Source organism: Lygodium microphyllum, chromosome 18 (assembly GCF_053477565.2).
Source record: "Lygodium microphyllum isolate KBCC chromosome 18, Lygodium_microphyllum_v1.1.10, whole genome shotgun sequence".
In the NCBI taxonomy this organism is placed as follows: Eukaryota; Viridiplantae; Streptophyta; class Polypodiopsida; order Schizaeales; family Lygodiaceae; genus Lygodium; species Lygodium microphyllum.
In genome coordinates this window covers 134,980,017-134,993,292 of record NC_141152.1, presented here as the reverse complement: position 1 = coordinate 134,993,292, position 13,276 = coordinate 134,980,017, and positions in this window count along the sequence as shown.

Sequence of the window (13,276 nt, the reverse complement as noted above, 5' to 3'; positions counted from 1 at the left end):
GCTATCATCACATATATAAGAGTGCCCACTGCGGATGCATAGGGAATCTTGGCCATCTCGGCCCTTTGCTCATTTGTTTGTGGGCAATGGGCTTGTGATACCTTCACATGAGAAGGCAATGGACAACCAATAGGCTTCACATCCTGCATATGAATGTGCTCAAGGACTTTATGGATATACTCCTTCTGTGATAGATAGAGTAGTCCTGAGACCTATCACGCTGCGTAATGCACATATGGCAAGTATATGAGAGGCTTACCCTAGATCTTTCATCTCAAAGCTCTTTTTGAGCTGAGCCTTAAGATCATCTAGCTCATCTTGAGCTTTCCTTGCTAAAAGCATGTCATCCCTATAGAGTAACAAAATCAATAATGAACCATTAAGGGATTTCTTCATGTACAAGCAGGATCCATAGCACTATGGCTATAGCCCTGTGACTGCATCAAATTTGTGGTACCATTCCCTAGGTGCCTGCTTTAAGCCATAAAGACTCTTCCTCAATTTGCACACTAGGTGTTCCCTACTAGGCTTTGCAAAGCCCTTAGAATGCTCCATGTATATCTCATCATGCAAGTCCCTATGTAAGAAAGCCGTCTTGACATCCAACTGATACAATTCCAAGTCAAGTTGTGCAGCCAAAGGCAAGATAACGCTCCCCTCTTGTCCCATTATGGCTAATCTTGAGGGAAAACAAGCCTTTTGATTCAAATTTACTAATGACTAGATAAATAGGAGAATGCCATGCATGGTCAAATATAGCATTTGACTCTATTTATTCAATCAAACTTTATCCATTTCTAGCAAAACAGTGAATGGCCCTCTAAACTCATCTCCATGAGGTGGTTCCAACCAAAATATTTCTAGTTTTGACTTTTTGAAAGTGTGATTTGTTTTAAGTATCGTTTAAAAATCCCTTGATGTGACTTTTGAAAAGTGGAATTCCTTCAAGTTAGCTCAAAATGTTAAAAATTAAAAATATTTTGGTATGCATCATTTTGGCACCTGAGCTCCTCCAATCTCATTTTTAAATTACATTTGCTATATTTTTAATTCATTTCTTAATAATATCCCAAACTTGTATTGTAACATATCATGTTACAATACAAAGACAAGATGATATGTGATATCCAAGAATCTACAAGCTCTACAATAGATGGTGGGGATATTGATGGGATTTTTTGATGAAAATGCAAAAAAGAAAACATTTGGTATAGTTGTAGGTATTTTTTGTGTTATTATCATTGGAACAATAGTTGATATATGCATCAATAATATACAATTAGATATTTTAATGCAAATTGTTACCCAACTCCTAGTGTCTTTTCTAGTGCAATATATACCAACATATATTGTAGCACATATTTTGATGAAATTTTTTGCACCATTTAAATTTACTCTACAAGCAAAACATTTATTTTCTCTACATATTTTACATGAATACATGTACCCAATGTGAGCAAAAATGAAAGTAGTAAAAACACTATAGTAAGAGTTCATTCTCTCCATACTTTTCATCTTTTTTGGTTTCTTTGTTTACTTTTCTTCTAAACACTCTCTATCCTCCACACTATTGTGGATAAACGGCATGCCTTCAAGGTAGGATTTATTATTTTTACATATATAAATGAGAAACCTAGGATTTAAGACTTCTTATGATACATTTGAGTGGGAAAGTTTAGGTTTGTATATATGCAAACCCAAGACAAATAGAGAAAATGAAAATGTACTTTGATGTTGTCAAAATTTAGTTGCTTAATCATGAAATTTGTATACAATAGATGTAGAAAGAGAAAGATAGGAGATTTATAGGTTGGTTGCTTTAGGACATGAGAGAAAGAGATGAAATATTATAGTTTGGTTACATTTTTTGGCTTATTTGGTTTCTTAGAGAGAGAGAGAGAGAGAGAAGAAAAAAGATTAGAGGGAGAAGAAATCAAGAGAGAGATTAATAGATAAAGACATGCGAGGTCTTGTTAACTTAAATATAAATTGTCTCACAGACATATATGGTTAAAGGTAAGCTTCCTATGCGTAGATGTAGCCAAAGTGGAAGGCATTGGATATCGATGTCTTCATCGAGCATCCATTGAGGACACTAGTTAATTGGGAATAACATATAATTTTTTTTTGTATAGTTATTGGTTTGCTATAGAGAATATGATAAGGTAATCTTAATTTCTTTTTACATTGCATTGATTGAGATTCAATATGAAGAATTTTTTTATACTTAGAGATTATGCTTTATGTTTTAGGAGTCTTAAATACATACTTTAAGGTTCCTTGAAGTTCACTTATGGTTTGACTAAAAATATGGACAAATTATGCTCACATTTAACACCATAAGGAGAAATATGGACTAAAAAATGACATTTTAACTTATGAGTTAGCAACTTTTCTAATACAACATATTTTAGAAGGAATTAACTCGAGTTAACATTGTAGATTTCCTCATCTGTAACAAAAGAAATTGACAACCAACATGTGAGCATTGAAATTGGTAACTCATGTTTACAAGCTATAGTAGTTATTATCACTAGGATAATTGCGAAATCACATCTCTTATTCTTAACATAATCAATACTCTGCACCCTTTCTCTTGTCATAGTGTTAAGGATTCACCCCTTTTATTTAGAAAAGTAATATTCCTCGAGCTCTAATCAAAATATGAGGCTCTTTTTAAGTTTATATTCCTCCTAATGGCTTAGGCATTCAAGGAAAGTCTTTTTATTACTTCAAGAAATCAAATATACTTCGATTTTTTGTCACATGGGTAAACTCAGATGGAAACGTCTAGTTGTGGCTAGTCTAGATATATTATTAGGCTATAGTCCTAGAAAATTGGAAACATATTACTTAAGCAGGGGGGGAAGGGAGCGACTCTTAGGCTAGTCTAAGTAAGGGATAGATAAGATGCCGACAAAAGGGATTGGGAAAGTGAGAGGGGGAGTATAGGGGAGATACGAAGATAAAGAGGGAAAAAAATAAATATGTTAATTTATTTGTTTGCATAGCTTGCTACTACACTCATTAGCATGAGCCAGCACATGACAGATGAGGAGACACACCTCTTCATTGTTGGCATCATGAATCTCAAGACCATACGATGAATCCTTGACATAATGCAATAGTTCTTATAGCAATCGATATCATGTGCAGAATCCTAATCTCAGTTCACTTATAAATTGGGATATCATTGCTAATGGAATTATCCAAGAGATTCAAGTTAAAGGTTAGCAAATATATTTACAATTTTATAAAGATTAGGAGAATATCAAGGAGCATCAATTTATCTTAGTTTATCCCAATTCACATTTTTTAATAAATCTGTGTACTAACTTTCCTCTTTTTATTGTCATCCATAGCAATGCCGTTGTAATAAGGTCCCTTCTCAAGAAAGAAACAACTTCACTAGCACAAGTCAACCACTCATTATTTTTCTTTAGTTGCTTATGATGTAGAGCCCTTTTGATGATTACCCTATCTCCGTCAGGTTCTCCCTTCCCATATCGTGAGAAAAAAAAATCCAAGTCATTTCCATGTGACTAAGACCCCAATATCTAGTTGAAAAATAAAACAGTTACTTTGCTTTGAATTGTGAAGCTGCACCATCTAACCAAACCCAGTGTTTTGTAAAGCTAAGCCCTTGATCTCTTAGCCATTGAGCATGTAAGAGAAAATCATGTTGCACAAACAAGGTGTCATGATGTTTATCATCTAAGATTAAAATTTGAGTGCATGGCCTTCTTTATTGCACTTGATGTGATGCAAAAATAAGTAATTGTGACCAAATTAATGACCTACTCAGTATAACAATGCATTGACTAGATCTCATGATGTGCCATGCAAAAGTAATTTCCTCCAAATTTTATGATGGAGACCACCAATTCATTTGGAAACAAAGAAATGTAGTTCTTGAATTATTGTGCTTGCCAGCTGAATACAAAATTATGAATGATATATTTCTTCAAGTGGTCTCAATGCACTTGTAGAAGTTCTAAAGGCACCATTTTCTTCTAGAAAATATATTTCACAATGCTCTTCATGCCTTTGTTTTCTAATCCATCAGTACTCACAATATTTTGAAAGATCTTGATAGGTACTTGCTTATTCTAACCCATCAGTACTCACAATATTTTGAAAGATCTTGGCAGGTACTTGCTTATTCTAATCAAGATCTTCTCTTGGAAAGAATTGAATATTACTTATACCACATGTATTACATGTTTCCATTAAGCATTTGTGCTAATGGAAACCATGCTTAGAAGGAATAGGAGAGAGGATAGACTCCCATAGTAAACTTATACCATCACTTGTGTTCTTGGATACAAGACAACCATTGCTAACATCTCCATATTGAAAATCACATAAAAAGCAATTACATGTGTAACAAGAACCATGAAGATCAAAACTTTGAGTTTGCATGTGACTTACATCTTCGTTAAGGAAAATCATATATACATGTACAATATAGCAATACATATAGTGATCCCTCAATTTTTGAACAAAGGATAATTTTAGAGACTCAAAAGAATTACAATAAATGTGGATATCTATGTACTTTTCATTGAATCTACTACAGAGTTCACTTGCAATATATAGGACAATGTTGTTAGTAATAAAATTTGCTAGTCTATTTTGGATCACTAGTTGAAAGAAGTCAATACCACAAAGAACCACATTTAGTAGAAACGTTTAATCTATAAACTATGCAACATAAATTATGACACCAAAATAAGCATTAAAAAAAGGCACAAATATGTCTATGCATATATCATAAATTCATATTTTGTAAAGGGAACAATATTTACATTGTTGCAAAAGCACTAAAATACACCCTTACACATGAGGATGCCACATCCACATCCATCAAAATAAATGGTTACACTAAAGTGTACGTGCATGCACTTATAAAAAGTTAGAAATAATTGAAATGTAAAGGCTAAAGCCTTATGAATACAAATGTATAAAAAAAAATCCAATAATTAATAAAAATATGAAGGGTTGTGTGTCTTTTGGGGAAAAAGTGGGTTGGAGTGCATGGCTGATTATGTGCCTCTTTCTCTCCTTTCTTTCAAGGCTCACACATTCTCCTTTTGGATGGTGCGAATCTTTCTCTCTCCTCTCTCCTTTGCCTTTCGTGTAGAAATTCCTATTTTGCTCTTTCTTTTGTGCATAATGGTTGAAGGTATGGATGAAGATGATGAAGATGACAAATTTGTTTATTATTAAGAGAGAGATTTATGGGTTCTTTTCAATTTTGAGATCAATGGCAGAGCCATACACATAGATTTTATGTGCTTTGTCCTTGGTTTTGTGGTTTTTTCTATCCATGGGAGGGTTGCTTTACTTTTGGTGTGCAGCTTGGGGAAGAAGCTGATCTCATAGTCAAAGGAGTCTCAAGAAACTACATTACTTGGTAGTGCACGAAACTAAGCCCAAAGATACAAGAGGACCACAACAAATTAGGACATGGCTACTAGTTTACAATTCTGCAGAGAGAAGAGAGAAGCTTTTTGTGAATACCATTCACAGTCCATCTCCTTAGGGTTTACTTGCTCCTCGATTTGCATTATTGGATGCTTCTAGGTTTTGGGTAGACCTTTCACTTGAAGGGCTCTATTAGAATTGCTCATAGTCATCCTCATAGTCATCTCTAAAGAAACAACAAGTGAAGAAGAAAGAAGAAGAGGGAGAATGGGCAATTGCATGCTGCCTGCAAGTTGTAATTGGAGGCACCAAGAGGAGGAGGATGAGGTCCTTTCATCAAAGAGAGCTACACCAAACGGATAACAAATCGAAAGATGCATTTTGGAAAAGCTTCCTATAGTTGATGCAAGGGAGACTATGAGAAGGAGGAAGCAACCAATTTAACAAAAGTGTGTTGCACAAGTGCCCTATTTGTTAGAATATCAAGCTCATACTATTCTCTTGCTAGTATGTATGACTGACATTAGTCTTGTCCAGCTGTATCAGCAAGTGTGGGACATTAAATAAGTCAGTGGTCTTAGACCCAGTGTGAATGGTCCTACAGACCTTAGTACTATTGTATACACTTACTCTTTGTGTGTGGATAAGTGAGAATGAATGAATGAAGAAGTTGAAAGCATGCTTGCTTCTCACTCCGTCTCTGCCTCTCTCAATCTCAACATGGTATCAGAGCACCCATGACTGGGCTCTGTGGAGTGCATATGGAAAGAAGAAGACCTGAAGATTAAACTGTCAAGGTTGAAGAGAACAAAGGACTGACTGTCATTTTCCTCCATTGCTCTAACACAAGGTAGGAATTTGTTCATGTGAGACTCTATGCTTCATGGCAACAGTGAAGACTTGTCTGGGAGTCTTTGGGAGCATCCTTGAGCACATTTGAGTGTTCATCATCATCATTATCATCAATAGTAGCTACTGAAATCAGATCTACAGGCTACATCTTTGTCAATTTTTTTGTTCTTTCTTTCATGTGGTATGGGAGAAGAATGGATAGATTGATCACTTTGGAGGATATATGGGCTATGTGAGAGGTATCCATTGCGAAATCGGATGAATCACTTGAAACATAAGTGTTCTGTCAAGTCTAGCATAGTTAAGCTTGCGAAAACTCCAACTAATAAGGATATGATATCAATGGGAAATATGCTTAAGATTTTATATCATACAGCCAAAGCTACTGATGTCCCTACTTAGTGCATGAATTGGACCATGTTGAGCCAATTGATTCCTATAACAATTCAAAGAAAGTTTCTTAGACTCACCTCCAAATTAGTACCACTTATCTTGATCTACCTGCTCGTATGAAATCTTTGCTAGTATGTTGATCATTAAGTACCATGGCTACTCATTTAGCAAACGAATACAATTTCTTTGAAGTAGAATGGCTACTCCAAGTTGATGCCATATTCACTACTTATGCCAAGATGTTCACTATGATTGATTTGGGTCTTATTGACAACTAGATGATTCAATTTTTTTCTAAATGGCATCCCACTTGGGAAGAGAGTAAAGCCTCTTCTACAAAAGCCTCTTGGTTCAAGATGAACACGATAAGTGCCTTCCTTAGAAGCAATTTTTTTCTAAATGGCATCCCACTTGGGAAGAGAGTAAAGCCTCTTCTACAAAAGCCTCTTGGTTCAAGATGAATACGGTAAGTGCCTTCCTTAGAAGCAATTGGAGTCATGCCAACTTATTCCCTCTTATGCTTCTATGACCTAAATCAAAGATCAATCGATACTTGATGAGCTTGGCTATGTATAGTCAATACACTTTAGTTTTGACCCAACTTACTATGAGACTACGTCATTGAGCTCCATCATCCTATCTCAAAATCTGGACATGCCATCCAAAGTGAAATATCACCCATTGCTTGATAAGATTCTATTTGAAGAGGAATCACATTAGCCAGTTCCTTTACTGGCCCTTTCTTACTTTGATGATCTAATTACTTACCTATATGGACTTGCTACCAACCTAATTGACTTGGATGATTTTGTTGAATTGGAGTATAATCCAAATTTCTATACTTGGTAGATTCTTAAAACTATAAAACACTAACCCTTGTATATTACTACTCTCATTATTTTGTTTATATTTGTTTCTTTAGCTCATTGTGTTGCACTAACAAAAACTAAAGACTCTCTAACTTTTGGAACAATGCTACATCTTATGTAAGGGCAAGATCTAAGATATAATATCTAACTTAACTTTTGTTTTAGGTCTCTTACCCCCTCCAATATCCCTTATATTTACCCATGCACATCAAGTTCAGGACATACTAGGGAATCTCAGCTCACCTTGGTTAGACCTATCTCCTTGAGTCACTTTCACTTTTCCCATTTTGACTTCATGCTAATACTAGAAATTCAACTTTGAAATAAGAAGAAAAATATACTTCAAGTAGAAAGGGATCAATCATATCAACTACTATATGTGTTTGATCTAGTGGAGAATCATGTGCTTCAAGAGAGCTTATTGAATTGGACTCCACCTTTTTTCCATCTCCCCAACAATGTCTCTTCAACACCTTCATTAAAAACTCTCTTTTCCCTCAGTAGTGATAATTCTTTTCATCTTCATGAATCCAACACCCATAGAGGAGTCTTTTAACTAAGTAGTAGACTATGTATTCACATGCACTCACACAATATTTATAGTATAACCTATTCATGAAAATATATTATACTAACACATTTATCTAACACATTTCCATTTGACATATAAAGGTAACTTTGTTAATTGACCCCCATTAAAAAATATTCATTCACGTAAGTTAAGCATGGGTGTGAACATAAGAGAAAACAATCCTTTTGAAAACTAAAATATTTATCCAAACTTATTATCTTTATGCTTATTCCAATAATTATTTTAGTCAATATCATGGCTTTGTTGGAAATAAATCCACCAAGCCTACCCTTAGCTAGCATCAAGATCCCCTTAGGCTCTTAGGAGTAAGCTAGTCCTTACATGCTTGAGGAATGACATCCTTTGGCTCATTGGGACCACTTAGCATATGACAAGTACTTATGGAGTCTAGACCTCTCATGTTTAAAGCCAATCTAACCTTATAGGAGGTCAAAGTGCACATTTCCAAGAGTAAACCTATTTTGGACAAATTATTTCTTAGAATCTACAAACAATACAAACATTCATTTCAATGTAACAAGTAGCATGATGAGTGTACTTGTGCACATGTGTTTGTCTAAGCCTTGATCTTACAAGCATAGGTTTTGCTTGATTTAAGCCATGGATATTGTTCTTGGAACTTGGATTTTGTTAATGAGACCGCTTTTATTGGTCTATCTCATTCCAATCTAGATGGCACACATGTTTTGATCACATCAAAGGTTCCCTTTTTTAAAAAAAATCAAGGATTTAAGTACAATTAAATTACCTTTTTGTTTCAATTTCATCAAGGTACATTGCTATATAATTCTCTAGGAAAAGGGTTGATGTTTTCCTAATCCCTTGGTTGGTTTGGGAGATTAATCTCACCCTACTAACTGATTTTTATAGGATACTTAGGATATTTTCTAATCAATTTTCATGATTAACTTAACTTCCTTAAAAATTTCCTTTCAAAAATAGAAGTTAATTCTCATATTCGACAAATAAATCATTTTTTCATCACAGTTATAAACATCCAATAGTCTAGAAAGTTCTAAAACATAGAGTAGGTACCATAAAGGGAGGGATTATTCCTATTGAAAATTCCTCCTAAGCACCTACATTTTTCATCAATCTACTTGATTCTGAGGATATTCACAAGGATCCTAGACCTTAAGTAGTTTCAATCTATGTCACTACCATTATTCATCTAAGATTTCTACTATTATTCCATCAAAATATCTTCCAAAATTACAAGGAAAACACATGGGCTTGAGTTGGAATGATGAAAACATATGTTATATGCACTATCTCTTGTCTGGCTTCAATGTTCCTTTGCTGCTTTGGGTCCATCTTGCTATCAAGTTCCTCATTTCTCTTCTCCTTTGGTCTTTTTTGGGCTTCTACTTCCCCAAGTTAAGGCGCATTGAGATAGAGGGATAAGCTCAAAGGAAATATAAGGTTGGGTTGAGTAAGGAGAAGTTTTGGCTTATGAGAGGGGTAAGCTTTGGTAGAATATAAAGGGGAATTATGATGGATTTTGAAGGTTCTTAATGTATTTTTGGATAAACTTTAGATAGAGAATAAGAGATGCAACAAAAGAAAAGTAATGATGATAGGGAATGGAGAGCAGTTGGTATAGAAAGTTGGCATTGATTTTGGAGTAAGCAAATGGATAAGGGATGGAGCAAGGAGAGTGCTAGTGAAATCTACAAGGAGGAGGATGAGATTAAGCAGCTTGATGCTTGAATCTCGGACATGAACCTTCTTCTTTTCTAATCTCTCTCTCCATTCTCTTTTACTCTCTCTCCCCCTCTTTGCCTTCCCTTTTCCATTTTTCTCTCTCTTCCCTATTTTCTAACTTCTCTCTCTTCCTCTCTCTATCTCTCTCTTTATCTCCCTATCTTCTTTTACTCTCTGTCTCACTCACTCCCTCTCTCTCTATCTTCCTTGTCTCTCTTTCTCTCTCTCTAGCTTCTCACTCTCTCTCGCTCTTGATCCCTCTCTCAATCTCTCAATCTTCTAATTCTCTCTTGTTATCTTTCTCTCTACCCTTCTATCCTCTCTCTCTCTCTCTCTCTCAGCAAACATGAAGGAAGAATTAGAAGGGAATAAGGAGGGGTGGATTGAGGTAGTGAAGAAGAACATTAAGAAGGAGGTCCAGGAAGAAAATAAAAAGGAGGAGGTAGTCCGGGTTCAGGAGACCTTAGAGGAGGAGAGGCTCAGGAACGCGCGTAGATTGAATGTGCGTATTATCGGGCTCCCCGAAGGGGCCTCTCCGGAGGAGGACGCACGCGGGCTATGCACCCGACTAGGGTACACGAGCATGCCCTTTACTCAGGCATGGCATGCAGGACGAGATACTACCAGGGTCAGAGTTCTGATATTACATATGAGCACACCGGAGGACAGAGCCGCTTTCTTTCGGAAGCAGATTTCGCTCCGAGGGATGACTGGGGCTCCCATCTTCATGGATGAGGACCTGACTTAGATGCAGATTGCACACAGACGAGCATGCATGCCACAGATACTCCAAGCACGTAGAGAAGGCCGTAAGGCCTTCTATCGAGATGGCTGAATTTTTATCGATGGACACCCCACCAAATAGGGGGGCGTGGCCTATGAGACGGGGCAGAGGACTGTACAGGAGACCCCCATACATGTGGCAGTTTGGAACTACAATGGCTCCCTATGGTCACGACCGGACAGACTTGAGGAGATTTTACCTGACCATGATGTTATATGCCTCACAGAGACACATGAGAGCCCAGAGAGAGGGCTTCCACGCATTACAAGATTTGAGTGGGTATCTGCATACCGGGCTACTACTAGGCAGAGCACATCTAGGGGCTCAGGAGCGGTGGTAGTTCTATTCCGTCAGGGGATACAAAGACATATCCAGTTAGTGAGACGAGATGAGGAGGCCAGTTACATATGGATCAGAGTGCAGATATCAGATGAGAGATGGATCTATATGGCAGTATGCTACTTTTCACCACGTGGGTCTAGATATGCTACTACGCAGGGTGATATTCAGGCCAGAGATTCCCCCTCCCCTTATTCACAGCTCTCAGAGAACATTATTCTGTATTCTAGTTTGGGTGAGGTCTTCCTTATGGGGGACTTCAACGGGCGCACACAGAGCCGACAGTGTGAGAGTCTTGATATGGAGCAGCCAGAGATCATGAGAGCATTAGACCCTGAGGAGTTGGGGATCAGTAGGGAGTCAGCAGAGACTGGGCCAGACGCCACAGGGTATGGAGGGCATTTACTTGAGCTTGGTAGTAGACATCATCTCGTTATTTATAATGGGGCCATATTCAGGAGGTCTTACATGCTTCCCACATGGGGGGGGCAAGAGTACTGTATATTATCTGCTCAGACCGATCGATGGGATGCATACTATCGAGTCCTTCGGCCTTGGGAGACTTCCACTCGATGCCGATCACACCTTTCTCAGTTTCTCACTCCTCACCTCATTACCATCACCACCTGCAGATATCATAACCCACATGCATACTACCATACACTTCACTCATGAGCTCTCACATGTTTACTCACAGCATCTGGTGGAGCACATCACGTCACTTGATCCATACGCACCCCTTGATACACTGACCACTGATATCACACGCATTCTGCATGATTCTGCTACACTCAATTTTCCACATCACACATACACGCACCCCCCTCGGACCGGTACCATGCCACAGAACAGGTGGTATGATGATGAGTGCAGAGATCTACATCGACAGCTACGCGATTTGGAGGCCAGAGGAGAGATCACACACAGACAGGCGCAGAGACGCATGCACCGCTTGACCCGCCATAAAAAGTGGGAATGGGAGGAGGAGAGATATTGGGATATATACCACCTTCTTATGAGCAGAGATTGTGCAAAGGCATGGAGATATATTAGAGAACCACGCTCACCCACACCGATACATGACCCTGCAGTATGACATGGATACGCACTGAGTTTATATCATGTACCCGCACAGCCGCTGATACCCACACCATGTATACCGAGACCGGGTATTTCATCATTTTTCACCACTAGTATGGTGAAACATGCTATCTCACGGTTACAGCATGGCTGCGCTCAAGACCAGTTTGATCTTCAGGCAGAGCATATTATATATGGTAGAGACACATTGGCTCCACTCATTGCTCACCTCTTCAACCGTGCATTGTCTGAGGGGTTCCCTGACTCGTGGACAGAGCACACCATTGTACCTATCCACAAGTCAGGGGATCCTATGGATCCTAACACATATAGTGTTGAGAATCAGCAATCACACTCAAACAGCCTCTTTGTATGGAGTCTCAGGGTCAAGGACATGCAGGCTAACTTATCCCATATGCACAATGGTGCCTACTGGAGTTTCCTACTTTCCTATAAAGCATTGTACTTGCTTCCTTTCTTAATGCAATGATAGTACTCTTTTCATTTCAGTAAAGTGTCAATGTCATTGTCCACATACACAAGATTGTGTTTATGAGTCCAAGTCTCAATCTTGGAACCTAGTTCACTTGTGTAACAAACAGTGTCCTTTCCATCATGAGTCTACACTTATTTCTTCATCCTCCATAGCTTCCGTTTTTGCCATGCTCTAGATCCCGCATTTCTCACATGGTATCAGAGCCCAGTTGGGCATGGCACTGCTTGTCTAGCCTCTCTTGATTCCTTTCAACCTCAGTCTAGCTCAATGTCAGCTCATGACTTCATCTCCCAACTCTACTCTCACTGAAGCTTCCATGGCAGCCATAGCCAGCAGCACCCTGTCAGATTGAACTGCTTATATCTCACTCCACAGGTCAAATCTCCTGGAGCTTCCTTCTGGAAAATTATTCCCCAACTCATAAAGCTTCCCTGTATCACATCAATCTAGGACATTGGACCATCTGGAGCTCAGCATTGTGAAAATCCCCAATCTCTGCTCTGTGTCTGCCATAGCCAGACAGGACCTACCTTGCTTGGAGCTTCCATAACTCTTCAACCAGGCCATTTCAGTCCACGGTTTCTTCTGGAGAGTTGTTCCTCTGCTCAAGGCGCTTCATCGTGGCATGATAATGGATGACATTACTACTCCCTGGCTTCAGCATTGCGCAAATCGCGGATTCCTGCCAAAAATGCGCCTGCTGCTGTTCGACGTGTCTGCGTGCTGCATACTGACCACGA